The following is a 14499-nucleotide window of genomic DNA, read 5'->3' on the forward strand; positions in this document are numbered from 1 at the left end:
AGTAAAGTTTCCATCTGCTTCATCTGTCGTGAGTGAATTTAGCTGAAAGTAAGAATTGTATTTCTCTGTGATCTGTGTAAACGGTGGTGTGTCTTCCATAAAGAAAATGCCTAAATCTCGTAAAAGCCCATACAACACATAACGTTTCCAGTTCTGTAACAGAATAATTTCGTTCAGCAGGTGACAGAATGCGACTTGCAAATGCGATGTTTTTAATTACTGTTGAGCCATCTTCTTCAATTTCCTGAAAAATATGTACGCCAAAAGCGGTGTTAGAACTGTCGGTGGCAATGGAAAAATTTCTGCTAAGATCTGTGTGCGATAAAAGTGGTGCATTCTACAAAGCATGTTTCAAATAACATTCTCGTGAACAAGATTCTGCGTGTCAAAATTATTGCTTACATTACTGGAATATGCAACCTGTACCGTATCTGGTCAAATTCTATCGTACGTGCTGTTATTTACGGGAGGATGCTGTGGCATATCCACTATTTGAACTGTTCTGTTATTTCTTCCTGACGTATTACGCTATGGATGACACCTATTGTCTGATTCATTCATGATAATATGTTGTTGCTGATCATTTTGTTGCTGGTAAGACCGACTGTTATTAAACGTACGCTGATAATTGCGCTCATTGTTTTTACGTCTGTCGTGATAGTCATTTCTATACGGTGCATTAGGATAGGAATAGAAATACTGTCTTTTCTGTACGTAGTTATTTCCTTACTGCTGTGCGTTACTATTTGTTGGAGCTGAGACTATACGTGCACGCGGCGAAACATTAAAGCTTGGTTGACCTTGTGTACTGCATTGTTGGTTAGGTATGCTAACCGGCTGACTTTCATGCTGTTGTGGTGGAAAACGTTTATTGTTACCAAAAATGTGGTTGCGACTGCTGAAATTTTGTACATACTGATGATTGTGATTTTATCTGTTATTAAAGTTCTGGTGATTGTCGTTCCTGGAGCGTCTAATGAAAAATTGTCACTTTCGGTAAAAACTTGTCTTATCAGGTTTTCTTTAGTCATGTTTCTTAATTCTAGGTAGAGCAATAGTTAAAGAGCTGGTTTGATAGATACAAAAGATAGCAGAAGAGAAGGCAGCAGTGCAGAAAACTAAAGATGAAACAGCACTACTACAGCTCGGGGCCCTATGCACGCTACGGCACATATTCATTAAAGTGTAATGAATCCCCTGAGGTCGATTATGTACTGCAAATAAATTTTAGCTTTTGCGTTACAGGCAATGGCGGTAAAAATCCAAAAGAAAATTGTAGTATCCAGTTCAAAGCTAGTTTCTGCATTACAGGTAATAGCAGTGAAAGTACAAAAATAAATTGTCGTATATGGTGCAAATCGTGTAAATGTGCTCTGTCATTATTAAGTTCCTTAGATTTTTTAACACATACAAATTGCTTATAATCAACGTTCTTATCACTGAATGTGTGAGCATGTTCAGGTTTGTGTGAGAATCTGTTTGTCTGTGTCATTTCGGATTTCAAGTTGTGTAGCATTTCGGATTTTAAGTCGCGTAGTCTCTGTAGATTGCTTAAGTTACACTGGCTATGTGAATGTGACAAATGCTCCCAACGTGGCGGATTCTGTGACGTATTGGTGACTGAAATAGCTTTCAATTCTGTTACTTTAATACTTTCGTCAATTTGGTTGTTCTGCTGTTCACATTTATTATCGACTTCCTTACTCAGAGTGTGTGAAACTTCTGGTGACTTTAAATTAAACTCGTCGCGTAACTGCGTTGCGTTTTTAGGACATTGTTCAGCAACCACACTAATTTCGTCTATATGTGATTCTGTTGTGGTTACATGTCTATTATCTAATTCTTGTGCAACAGTTCCAACTTCTTCATTACTCTTACTAGCACAAGCCTTAGTATCCTCACGTAATTGTTCTTTCGTATCGTGACGTTGCACGGTAACAGCTGTAATCTGTTCACTAACTTGTTTGTTCTGTTCGTTAAGGTTGTCGTGCTTTTCGTTCGTCAGTCTGAAACCTTTTTTAATTGTTTCGCTAAGTTGTTTATTCTGTTCTCTAAATTGCTTGTTCTGTTCATCAAGTTTTTCATTAAGTTGTTTATTCATTTGTAGCAAAAATGCCATAACTTGATCCCAAGTAACTTTACCTACTTTATTCTCTGTGCTGATCGACGGCGCACCTGCAATTGTCGCGCCCTGTGCGACCATTTGGTAGAAGTTTTGCCAGTCGGATGTAGTCACTACACCGGAATTAAATAGATCTGTCCTACGAGTATCCTGTTCATTTTCATTAGAAAAATTTGTCTGTACGCTACTTGAATTTTGCAAACCGGGTGTTTCAAGCTGGGCTGCGCTCATTACAACAGAACGCCCCGCGTCATCAATTGTCGTCAAATCAACAGAGGACATAACCGAGTTCGTTTGTTCATCATTAAGACAAAAATCATCATTAGTGGTTGGAACGTACTGACTGTCAGTAAACGGAGGATTGTCCTCATTACATTGCGTGTCACAATTACTATCGGTCAAATTGTTTAATTCGGTTATTTCACTCATTATACCTCGCGATGCACTATTAATTGTCTTTCGCGGCATTTTTACACTAGTCACAATTATTCACAAATAAGACAAAGACAATGCAAAATCCAACAAATACAAATACAACAAAGAACAACGAATTACCGATAATCTGAGGAAAGAAAGTCACAAAATTAGTAAAAGCTTTGCGCCAAATGCTAATTATATTAAGTAAATAAGAGCAAATATCTGACTACTTTTCAGAAGATTCTCAAAGAAATACGATCCTGGTCGGATGTCGCCAAGTGTAACCTTCCCGTAAATTTTTTTTAAAAGACAATAATTAAATGTTAATGTAAATAGAGCCCAAGTGTGACTTCCCAGCAAAAAATAAAAGAAAACTCAATGATAATGAAAACGTGCCAAAAGTTAGTTCCCCACAAAATTACTGAATAATAATGACCCAAATGTTGTCGAGCTCCCACAAAACATCGTTAAATTGAAATAAAAGCGACTGTACCTTCGCTACAAAAATATTGAAAAATAATGGCACAATGTAAACTCGACACAAAAATTGAAAAATGAACATTAATCATTAAACCCACAATAATAGGGCAGCAGCGCTGACATTAGGCCCTGCGCAATAATTAATCTGATAAATTGATTCTGGGAGGAGAAGCATAGGAAATATTGTTTCAATTCGAATGATTCTTTTCTTAAAAACGATTGCTTTGAAAACAAAATTATTATTGGGGCATTTCTTCAACAAGTTAATTACAATTAACACACATTACTTTATCAGATGTGCGCAATGCTGCTTCATTACCTTATTTAACAATATACCTCGTCCCGAACCTTGACCAGAGATGTAAAGGGCGCACGCCGCCGATCCATGCCGACGCCCGCTCAGTACTACCGTCCACTCGCTACTGCAGTCGGCTGACTACTTCCTCTCGCGACTCGCTACACACAACATCCTACTCGCAACTGAGTACAACTCGCAACTTCCTACTCGCTCTGCCGACTCCACACACACTACTCCGACAGAGTACAACTCGCAACTGAACTCTCGCGCAGTCAAGCGCAGACTAGACACGATAAATAACTCTCTGGTCAGAGATTCTGTCATGCCTCGCCATCGCTGGTACTGAATACATACGCGTTTCAATCCTTCGTTATTTTAGTCACACAATTAGGTCGCGATCGAATGCCTGCCTCTGTGCCTAACATTTCGTCTCGTTAGTTGGTCAGCAACTAAGCAAATCTTTGCAGCCTCTAAGGATATCTCCAGCATTAGCAGACGAAACATTAGTCACAGAAACATGCGTTAGTCTAATGCCAACATAACGACTCTGTTGTGCAAGACTTAAGGAGGAAAGTAACTTTCCATCATGTGTCACTGCCACGTAACATAGCTCAATGAAACTTGGACCACACATAGGAAGAACTGCTACAGTATAGTACAGAAGGTTACTGATAGAAACACGCAATGAGACGAACAGAAATGAAACTTTTATTCAAAGACAATAACTACAAGGAGCGACAATAAAGTAATGAGAATGATTTTCTTTGCAAGATGTGGCAACCCTGCAGGCTTGCGTAGGCACAATATCTTTGACCTTGGTCTATAAGTTGCTTCTAGTCCAAGCAGCACATCGATGCAACTGCTCAGTCGTGAGTTGTGCTGTAATAAGTTACGTCTCTCGTCACGCAAATGGAACTGCATAATATTGCGCAACGGTATGCCTTTTCTTTTTGTATTAAACTGTGTGAAAACGCAACGACAACCTATGGTAAGTTTCAGAAGGCTTTTGGAGAGGAAGTTATGTCAAGAGCTCAAGATTTTCGTTGCCATAAAATGTTTAGTGAAGGCAGAACGAATGTTGAAGGTGAAGACCGCAGTGGACGACCATCAACCTCACGGACGGATGTCAACTTGGCCAGGTTGCGTGAACTCGTACGATCCGTGAAAATGATTGCAGAAGAACTGAACATCAATTGAGAAATGGTTCGTCTAATAATAACTGAAGATCTGGTATGAGAAAGATTTGTGCAAAAATGGTCCCCAAAAATCTCACACCACAACAGCGAGAAACACGGAAAAATGTGTCAGCCGATCTGTTAGAGCAAACGGAAATCAATCCAGAATTGTTGAGCCGTGTTATCACTGGTGATGAAAGTTGGTTTTTTCAGTACGATCCAGAGACAAAACGCCAAAGTTCGCAATGGTGCTCAAAGGGATCACCCAGACCATAAAAAGCTCGCATGTCAAAGTAAAAAGTAAAAAGTATGCTTGTGTGCTTCTTTGATTCCAAGGGAATTGTTCATAAAGAGTACGATCCGTGATAATGATTGCAGAAGAACTGAACATCAACTGAGAAATGGTTCGTCTAATAATAACTGAAGATCTGGTATGAGAAAGATTTGTGCAAAAATGGTCCCCAAAAATCTCTTTGGGTTCCGTAGAAATGTTGGAACAGGGGAGGCAATACTGGCCCTACGACTTATTTTAGGAGATAGTTTAAGGGAAGGCAAGCCTACGTTTATAGCATTCGTAGACTTAGAGATAGCTTTCAACAATATTGACTAGAATACCCTCTTTCAAATTATAAAGGTGGCAGGGATAAAATATAGAGAGCGAAAGGCTATTTACAATTTGTACAGAAACGATATGGCAGTTATAAGAGTCGAGGGGCACGAAAGGGAAGCAGCGGTTGAGACGGGAGTGAGAGAGGGTTTTAGCTATCGCTGACGTTATTCAAGCTGTATATTGAACAAGCAGTAAAGGAAACAAAAGAGAAATTCTTCTGTCAGAGACAAAAAATGGTTCAAATGGCTCTGAGCACTATGGGACTTAAATTCTGGGGTCATCAGTCCCCTAGAACTTAGAACTACTTAAACCTAACTAACCTAAGGACATCACACACATCCATGCCCGAAGCAGGATTCGAACCTGCGACCGTAGCGGTCGCTCGGTTCCAGACTGTAGCGACTAGAACCGCTCGGCCACTCTGGCCGGCTGTCAGAGACAGCAAAGGATTTGGAAGAGTAGCTGAACGGAATAAACAGTACCTTGAAACGAAGATATAAGATGAACATGAACAAAAGTAAAACAAGGATAATGGAATGTAGTCTAATTGAATCAGGCGGTGCGGAAGAATTAGATTAGGAAATGAGGCATTTAAAGCGGTAGATGAGTTTTGCTATTTGGGAAGCAAAATAACTGATGATGGTCGGGCCGGCCGAAGTGGGCGTGCGGTTAAAGGCGCTGCAGTCTGGAACCGCAAGACCGCTACGGTCGCAGGTTCGAATCCTGCCTCGGGCATGGATGTTTGTAATGTCCTTAGGTTAGTTAGGTTTAACTAGTTCTAAGTTCTAGGGGACTAATGACCTCAGCAGTTGAGTCCCATAGTGCTCAGAGCCATTTGAACCATTTTTTTTTATGATGGTCGAAGTAGGGAGGATATAAAATGCAGACTGACAATGGCAAGGAAAGTGTTTCTGAAGAAGAGAAACTTGTTAACATCGAGTATAGATAAGTGTTAGGAAGTCCTTTCTGAAAGTACTTGTATGGAGTGTAGTCATGTATGGAAGTAAAACGTGGGCGATAAACAGTCTAGACAAGAAGAGAAGAGAAGCATTTGAAATGTAGTGCTACAGAAGAATTCTGAAGATTAGATGGGTAGATCATATAACTAATGAGGAGGTACTGGATATAATTGGGGATACGAGAAACTTATGGTACAACCTCACTAGAAGAAGGAAATTTGTGGTAAGGTCTTATGGGACCAAACTGCTGAGGTCATTGGTCCCCATGCATACACACTACTTAATCTAACTTAAACTAAATTACGCTATGGGTAACATACACACCCATGTCTGAGGGAGGACTCGAACCTCCGACGGGGGAACTCTGAAGGACCGTGAAAAGGCGCCTCAGAAGAAGTAATCGATTGGTAGGACACATTCTGAACCATCAAGGGATCGCCAATTTAGAACTGGAGGACACGTGGGGGCTAAAAATCGTAGAGGGAGACCAAGAGATGAATACAGCAAGCACATTCAGGAGGATGTAGGTTGCAATAGTGACTTGGAGATGAAGAGGCTTGTGCTGGATAGAGCAGTATGAGAGCTGCATCACACCAGTCTTTGGACTGAAGATCACAACAACAGGCAAAGACAAATAAGAGACCTTATTGACACTGGTTGGCTTATGTGCTATAACGCTATCGTGCATGACACTATCGTGTATGACCTGTACGTTATTACAAATGGTAATTTCTAAACATATCACAGCATTTGACATAAAATGTATACAGATTTTTTGTTATGTGATAAATAAAATTTTTGCCAACATGAGGCAAAGACAAAGTCTAAAATACATACAGTGTTTTGCAATAAAAATATTTTGTGTTGAACCATACAATAAAAAGAGAAACAAAGTTAACTTTTCTAAACTTGCCGTGGACTCAGTTAGGATGATTTGGCGGGCGAGTGTAGGCGCGATAGGATGTCTGAGTTTTCGACAAACGAGACATATCCGTCCAGTCATGTGAACCCGGCTTGCATAATCTTGGATGACGGGAGTGTCCACAGCATACTGACCACGAAAATGCAGAAGAAGGGCAACACTTGGTCACCGCGAGTGTTGAAATAAACAAACTGGTAACATGAACGAGTGGACTCACGTCATGGTACGAGAAACACCACCCCCACCACAGAACCATATCCGGCTTGAACCACACCCTCCACACACTGTGGGTTAAACGCCTCTTTGAGCCGTCGGTTCACTGAGTACCTTTTAAGTTGTCGGTGGTTGTTGTGAGATGATGCTGGAGTACTTTAATTGACTCTTTACTCTTTAATTGAATACATTAATATGGCCCCGTATATATATATATATATATATATATATATATATATATATATATATATATACCGGATGATCAAAAAGTCAGTATAACTTTGAAAACTGAATTAATCACCGCATAATGCAGATAGAGAGGTACAAATTGACACACATGCTTGGAATGATACTGGGTTTTATTAGAACCAAAAAAATACAAAAGTTCAAAAAATGTCCGACAGATGGCGCTTCATATGATCAGAATAGCAATAATTAGCATAACAAAGTAAGACAAAGATAATGTTCTTTACAGGAAATGCTCAATATGTCCACCATCATCCCCCAACAATAGCTGTAGTCGACGAATGATGTTGTGAACAGCACTGTAAAGCATGTCCGGAGTTATGGTGAGGCATTGGCGTTGGATGTTGTCTTTCAGCATCCCTAGAGATATCGGTCGATCACGATACACTTGCGACTTCAGGTAACCCCAAAGCCAATAATGGCACGGACTGAGGTCTGGGGACCTTGGAGGCCAAACATGACGAAAGTGGCGGCTGGGCGCACGATCATCACCAAACGACGCGCGCAAGAGATCTTTCACGTGTCTAGCAATATGAGGTGGAGCGACAACCTGCATAAACAACGTACGTTCCAGCAGGTGTTTACCAGCCAGGCTGGGGATGATGCGATTCTGTAACATATCGGCGTACCTCTCACCCGTCATGGTAGCAGTTACAAAACCAGAATGACGCATTTCCTCGAAGAAAAAAGGCCCGAATACCGTAGATGTGGTAAATCCAACCCATACCGTGACTTTCTCGTCGTGCAATGGAGTTTCCACGACAGTTCTAGAATTTTCGGTAGCCCAAATTCTGCAGTTGTGGGCGTTGACAGACCCTCGGAGCGTGAAATGAGCTTCGTCGGTCCACAATACGTTACTCAACCAATCGTCATCTTCCGCCATCTTTTGAAACTCAAATGCCTTCCGCTTCACTAAATCGCCAGGTAACAGTTCATGATGCCGATGGATTTTGTACGGATAGCATCGGAGGGTACGCCTCAGTGCCAACCAAACAGTAGTGTATGGAATGCCGGTGCGACGTGCGACTGCAAGAGCCCTGACTTCCCCGTGCATAGACGAACCCGCTACAGTCTCCATTTCTTCCTGAACTGTCTCAGCAGCATTACGCCTTGTGCTCGGTCGGCCACTACGGGGTCTATCGTGTAAACAACCCGTGGCTTCGAACTTCGAAATCATTCTCGCCACAGCTGCATTTGTCAATGGACCTTTACCCGTTCGAATCCCCTTCCTATAGCGATAGGATCGTAACGCTGAACTAGCACATTCCCCATTCTGATAATACAGCTTCACTAAAAGCGCCTTTTCAGGTAACGTCAACGTGCTGCGACTGCTGGCGCATCGTGATTTATACACGATTGTCATGCTCAGTCACTGACGTTTTGCTGTCCAGCGCCACCTGTCGGACATTTTGTGAACTTTGTTTTTTTGTTCTAATAAAACCCCATGTCTTTCCAAGCATGTATGTCAATTTTTACCTATCTACATTATTTCGTGGTTTATTAAGTTTTCAAATATATACATATGAAATAAATAAATCATTACGCAAAAAACTGTGATTTCACGGTGGTAGACGTAGATCTAGAGTTAGATATAGAAACACAGTCATTAAAGGGCACAATGAAACGGACTTACTGCAGATGGTCTCTTTGCCAACAGAAGAAGCAGAAACATTGTGGTTTTTGTTTCTCCTGGTGTATTTGTTGGTCGAATGTTCCACGGGTGTACTGCCGGTCCATAGCTCCAACTGGCACAACATTTCGGCGAATAAACATGTACTGCCGGTTCATAGTATCCAGCGGGCACAATGTTTCGGCGATCAAACATGTCGCCATCGTCAGGTGCGCTGACGAACTGAGCTCCTGAGGGTGCATGGCCAAATAACCTTCCCTGCCCCCCGAGAACCGCTCCGACCACGGTCCGCGCCGGCGTTTCTCCACAGATATTCAGACACCTCATTGAAAGTGTCCGAAAGAGAATTCGAGCCATCATATCGGCGACAGCTAGACATACTCGGATACATTTAATCAGATAATGTACATACTAAGGTCTTGTATCATACAATTATGCTATATCAAAATAACAGTCTACCCAAATGAAGAAATGAAGAAATTAAAACCGTTAAGGTCATTTAAGAAAGAATGGAAATTGACCCTGACGCCTAGCAGTCGTTTCTGCAGCGTTAAGGAACATATAAATAATCACACTGATGATAACCTGTATATGAAGTCCATAATAAATACATCGCGCATACAAAACCTTTCACTAAAAGAACTTATTTGCTGATTCTGTGTTTCGACTGTTTCGGTGCAGACACGGTCATAGCAGTCTGTCATCTAAGCTGTTGAATACACAGCGCAACACAATTAAAGGAACACTTATTCGAAACCCCATAACTGACTCCCGTTGTTTAAAATTTGGCTCAAAGTTGCCTAAAAACTTCCTCTGTAATGGTGTAAAAGCGCGGTAACCTGCGGCGTCATCCTCTGGCTCGACAGTGCACCCACTGAAATGTATTCAGAATTTTAAAAATGACCCTTGGCAAACAAAACCTATGAAGCAGCCCCAGGCACCAGCAGGCAAGGAATCACTTGACAAACCGTCCGATGCCAGTTGCCAGCCTGCAGACATTTAGGGTTACTTCACAGATTTTCTCTGTAAAGATACAGGTTTTCTAGGTTTTGTCAATAAATGTGGTCGGGTGCGACCAAGAGCATTGCCAAACCGGAAAGTCTTAGAGGGGTCCTCTGCCATTGTATTCATGCATTGCGTCAATGTCGCAATCCTCCGTGATCGATGAAAATGCATGAGCACCCTTTACTATTTCGGATGAAGTTCAAATGTCGTCGAATAGTTTTCGGTGGTAACTAGGGATTCCAACCTGTATAGGAGGGCAAAAATTGTGATCAATCTGCATTCCAAATTGGTGCTATCACGTTCAGTGGGGATGCAGCTAACAGTGTCGTTAGAGAGAGGCTGAAACGTCAGAGGTTGTCAAGGACTCCGACCTGGTGCTCATCACACTGGGAACTGTCGTTTTCGACCGCGAAATGTGCGGGAATGAACGCCTCAAAAGAAAGGGGTGTGCTCATTGACGCCTTTCCGTGTCTGTCATGAGCGGCAGTGTGTCTGAGATCTTTTCCCTGTCCACCTTTAGGAAAATCGCGTTATTTCAACGCCAGGTGTGACCACTTTGATCTCCATCGGAGAGGCGTCAGGAGAGGGGTGAAATGTAGATAAGAGGGGATGTGACGACCTTTTCATCGTGCCACTGTGACATCATTACCCAACCTTACTCGGCAGATAAGCTTGTGATCTCTGTGGCCTTTTTATCGCAAATGTTGACACCTCGCTGTCTGAAGCGTTGTCGAGCTCCATGATGACGCCGCAGCTCACCAAGATTTTGCACCGATACAGAGTAGGGTTACAGGCATCTTAGAGACGAAGATTATGCAAGCTTACATTTGGAAATTTTTGTCAAATGATTTCTCAAATACAGGTGTTCTACAATCAATATAGATTTCGAAAAAGATACACATATATTGAAATAGAATTTCAATCTGTGTGCTGTAGAACCACTGCCTATCGTGGTTAATTGTAATGATGATGTGATAAAGAAATCTAATAACATTACGGCGCTTTTAAAGGTTTTTCGACAAATCGCTGATTTAACTTAGCGCTCTTTAACAGAAGCTTTCTTCCTTTCTCATGTCGCTTCGTAATGCCATAACCCGGAGAGGGTACGGAGGGTGGCGGGGTGGGTGATGGGAAAGAGGAAGGAAGTGTGCGTATGTTGCCCACGTTCTTCGCACGAAGGGTCGGAAAGGAAAGGACATAAGGTATTGTTTTGCGTTAGGACGCAAAAAACAACTGGGGTCTGCGTTTAGGCAACTCAAATCAGCTGTGTATTTCACAGATTTGCGTGATCCCTAGGGGAAAGTTTCCAGTAACTATCGGATTCAAATGGTGGTAGACGGGTGAAGTAATTCAAAAGTAGCTGTATTTGGAAAATACATTGTTATGTAAGGATACTAACTACTGATAATGATGGGAACCAGTTATGTGATTACTCTTGGTTTAATGCGAATGTCATTATATGACGACGCAAGCTCTTGTAGGTTACAGATACGCTGGGTGTAACTCTGGTCTTTTTGAGAGAAGAGTACGCTGTTATTGTTAGGCTAATACGTCAGCTAGATGTAATTAAAAGTCGCGACTGCCTGTATATAGGCAACGCATTCTTCTGAGCTGGGTTTAAATCTTAAGTGGAAATTTCTGGGTTACTCTCAAGCTACATACGCACCCACACACACACGACAGAGTTGCTGCGTAAATCTCCCGTGATTAATGAGAAGAAGTAAATGACTATGACAAAGATATTCCAGAGGTATACCATTGCTGTGCAGGACTGTTCTGCATTACGTCTGCACTGTCGTTTCTTCTACGTTGGTATAGTAGTTTACGGAACATGGACATAGGTTTTCGTCCCTTGATGTGTACGCCTCTTAGCGAAAGTCGACTTCTTCAATTCCTCTGACACCGCAGTGTCCCATCTCTTCTCTTGGCGGTGCAATTCTGCGGTATGTTCTTCTGGCTGGTGCTACTGACTCCAGAATTCTGTGTTAGCAGCATTACTGGCCGCGAATCAGACTGAGCGAGCTCCTACCCACCGTAGTGTGTTCCTTCCGTCGTCGCATGCGCTGTCAGTGCCATTAAGTGACCCATTTATGTGACCCATCTGACATGGATAGAGGCGACACGTCGCCTCAGCTTCTATCCACACAGCAGTTCACTACTGGTTTTAAGCTAGAATTAGTGTCAGCGATCGTTCGTTGCGATGAAGCAGAACTCGGTGCTATGTTGGACAACAGGTTAACGTGACGCCAACGTGTACATGAGTTGCTGGAGGGACAGGCTCTACCCGTGAGGCAGATATAAGCAAGACTGGGAATACATCGGAGCAATACGTAGTTTTGTTACGTAGTTTTGTATACTCCGAACATGGGCTAGAAATATTTATTATTTTTTTACTCCGAACATGGGCTAGAAATATTTATTATTTTTTTGCGGGGGCGGGGGGGGGGGGGTTACTTTTGTTATTCTAGTAAAAATTGAGCCTCAAACTAGTGCATTTTCCATAAAATTTCATCTTCCGGGCACACAGTTTTAATCTGCCAGGAAGTTTCAAATTTCATCTTGTAATATTTTGTACAGGCTCAAGTCTAATGTATTTTTGCAGCTCAAACTAGTATGTTTATGTATGTCTACCAGTACAGCAATTACAACAAAATCGGTTACTTATTTCAGTTTCATTTTATTTTGCTTCATTTACAAGTGCACACGCACGCACCATCTTCTACACTGGTCAGTTACAGCTCTGTTAGATTGTTCTTCCACCATCCCAGCGCGACTAGTCTTGTAATGCTCTAAGCTGTCTGGCACCACAGTGTACTTTCGCGTCGTTTGCAAACAGCTTCGATGCCGCCACCTTCTCCTCAGCTTTGCGCTTCCAGCGACCTGCACACGGCGGCGGCGGTGGTGATGGCGGCGGCGTCTTCGTCGCACACAAATAAATGCAAGGATCTGAAAAAAAAAAAAGAGTACATTAGCAAGAGTTTACTGCGAGTCGCGGGAACTCGTAACGTGCTCAGGCACCACGGGGTATCTTTGTATCGTTCGCAAATAGCTTCGACGGCGCCACCTTCCCAGCATTTGCGTTTTCAGCAGTTTGCACATGACGGTGGCATGTCGTCGTACTCAAATCCAAAACTCTGAAAAAAAAGAGGAACATTAGCAAAAATTTAGCACAAATCGTAGGAGTTCGTATGTGCTCAGATACCACGGCATACCTTCGTATTTTTCGCAGACAGCTTCGACGCCGCCACCTCCTCTCAACTTTTGCTCTTTCATCGAATTGTACACGGCGTCGTCGTCGTACACAAATCAATGCAAGGCAAGGCTCTGAATAGTAAACGAGAGAACATGAGCAAGAGTTTACTGCGAGTCGTGGGAGCTCGAATGTGCTCAGACATCACGACATATATTCGTGTCGTTCGCAGACAGATTCGACGCCGCCGCCTCCCCAGCTTTCACGCTTCCAGTGACTTGTACACGGCGGCGGCGTCGTCGTTGCACTCCAATAATTCCAAAACTCTGAAAAAAAAGAGAGCACATGAGCAAAAATGTACCACAAGTCGTGGGAGCTCGCACGCAATCAGATACCAGGGCGTACCTTCGTGTCGTTCGCAAACAGCATCGACGCCACCACCCCCTGAGCTCTTACACTTTCTGCGCCTTGTACACGGCGACGGCGTCGTCCACGTATGTTCGCTTCTGCTTCATCTTGTGTTCTCACAGTGACCCGTCTCCGAAGCTCTGTCTAAACTTCCCTGCGTCTGCCCTTATATAGAAGTATGACAATGCTAAGCGTGGTTTCCGTGGAAATGTGCTCTGACGTCATTTCTTCAACCATTGTCCGTTACAATACCACATGCCTGTATCGATACTACAGAACCAAACGGGAAGGATGAAGCGAGAAAATATACACTGGCTGACCCACTGCTTATATGTTGCTTACCTAGACTGAAATCTTGGTGATTTTAAGCCCCAGATATTTTTTACTTGACACTATCTTGTACACTTCGCTTTTAATCCCCTTATGATATATAGAACTGTGCCAGTGTGTTCCTCGCCTTTAACAAGGATTCCTACAAGCAACATATTATGCACTTTTAATGTTACTGATAGAGCTAAAACATTTCTTGGGGTGTCAGAGTGGTATTCGAATGACACTAGCCCCAATTCACCGGATAGTCATTTGCATATTTTCATTTCGTGGTTTCTTAACACAGCTTAACAGAGCCGAATGGCCCTCGACCCTTTCTCGGCTTAGCATTTGCCTCTTGTGACTTTGTTGGGAGAGAGACCTAAAATTATAAGCTTTGCGCCTCTTAATTTTGCCCATACGTTACGAAACTAGACCTCGGTACAAAAAGACATCATAATTCTGCGAAAAGCCTCGTCAAAAAGGGCTGAGGAAGTGAAAGAGTTTCAGCAAAC

This window comes from Schistocerca americana, chromosome 1 (genome assembly GCF_021461395.2).
Source record: "Schistocerca americana isolate TAMUIC-IGC-003095 chromosome 1, iqSchAmer2.1, whole genome shotgun sequence".
Taxonomy (NCBI): domain Eukaryota; kingdom Metazoa; phylum Arthropoda; class Insecta; order Orthoptera; family Acrididae; genus Schistocerca; species Schistocerca americana.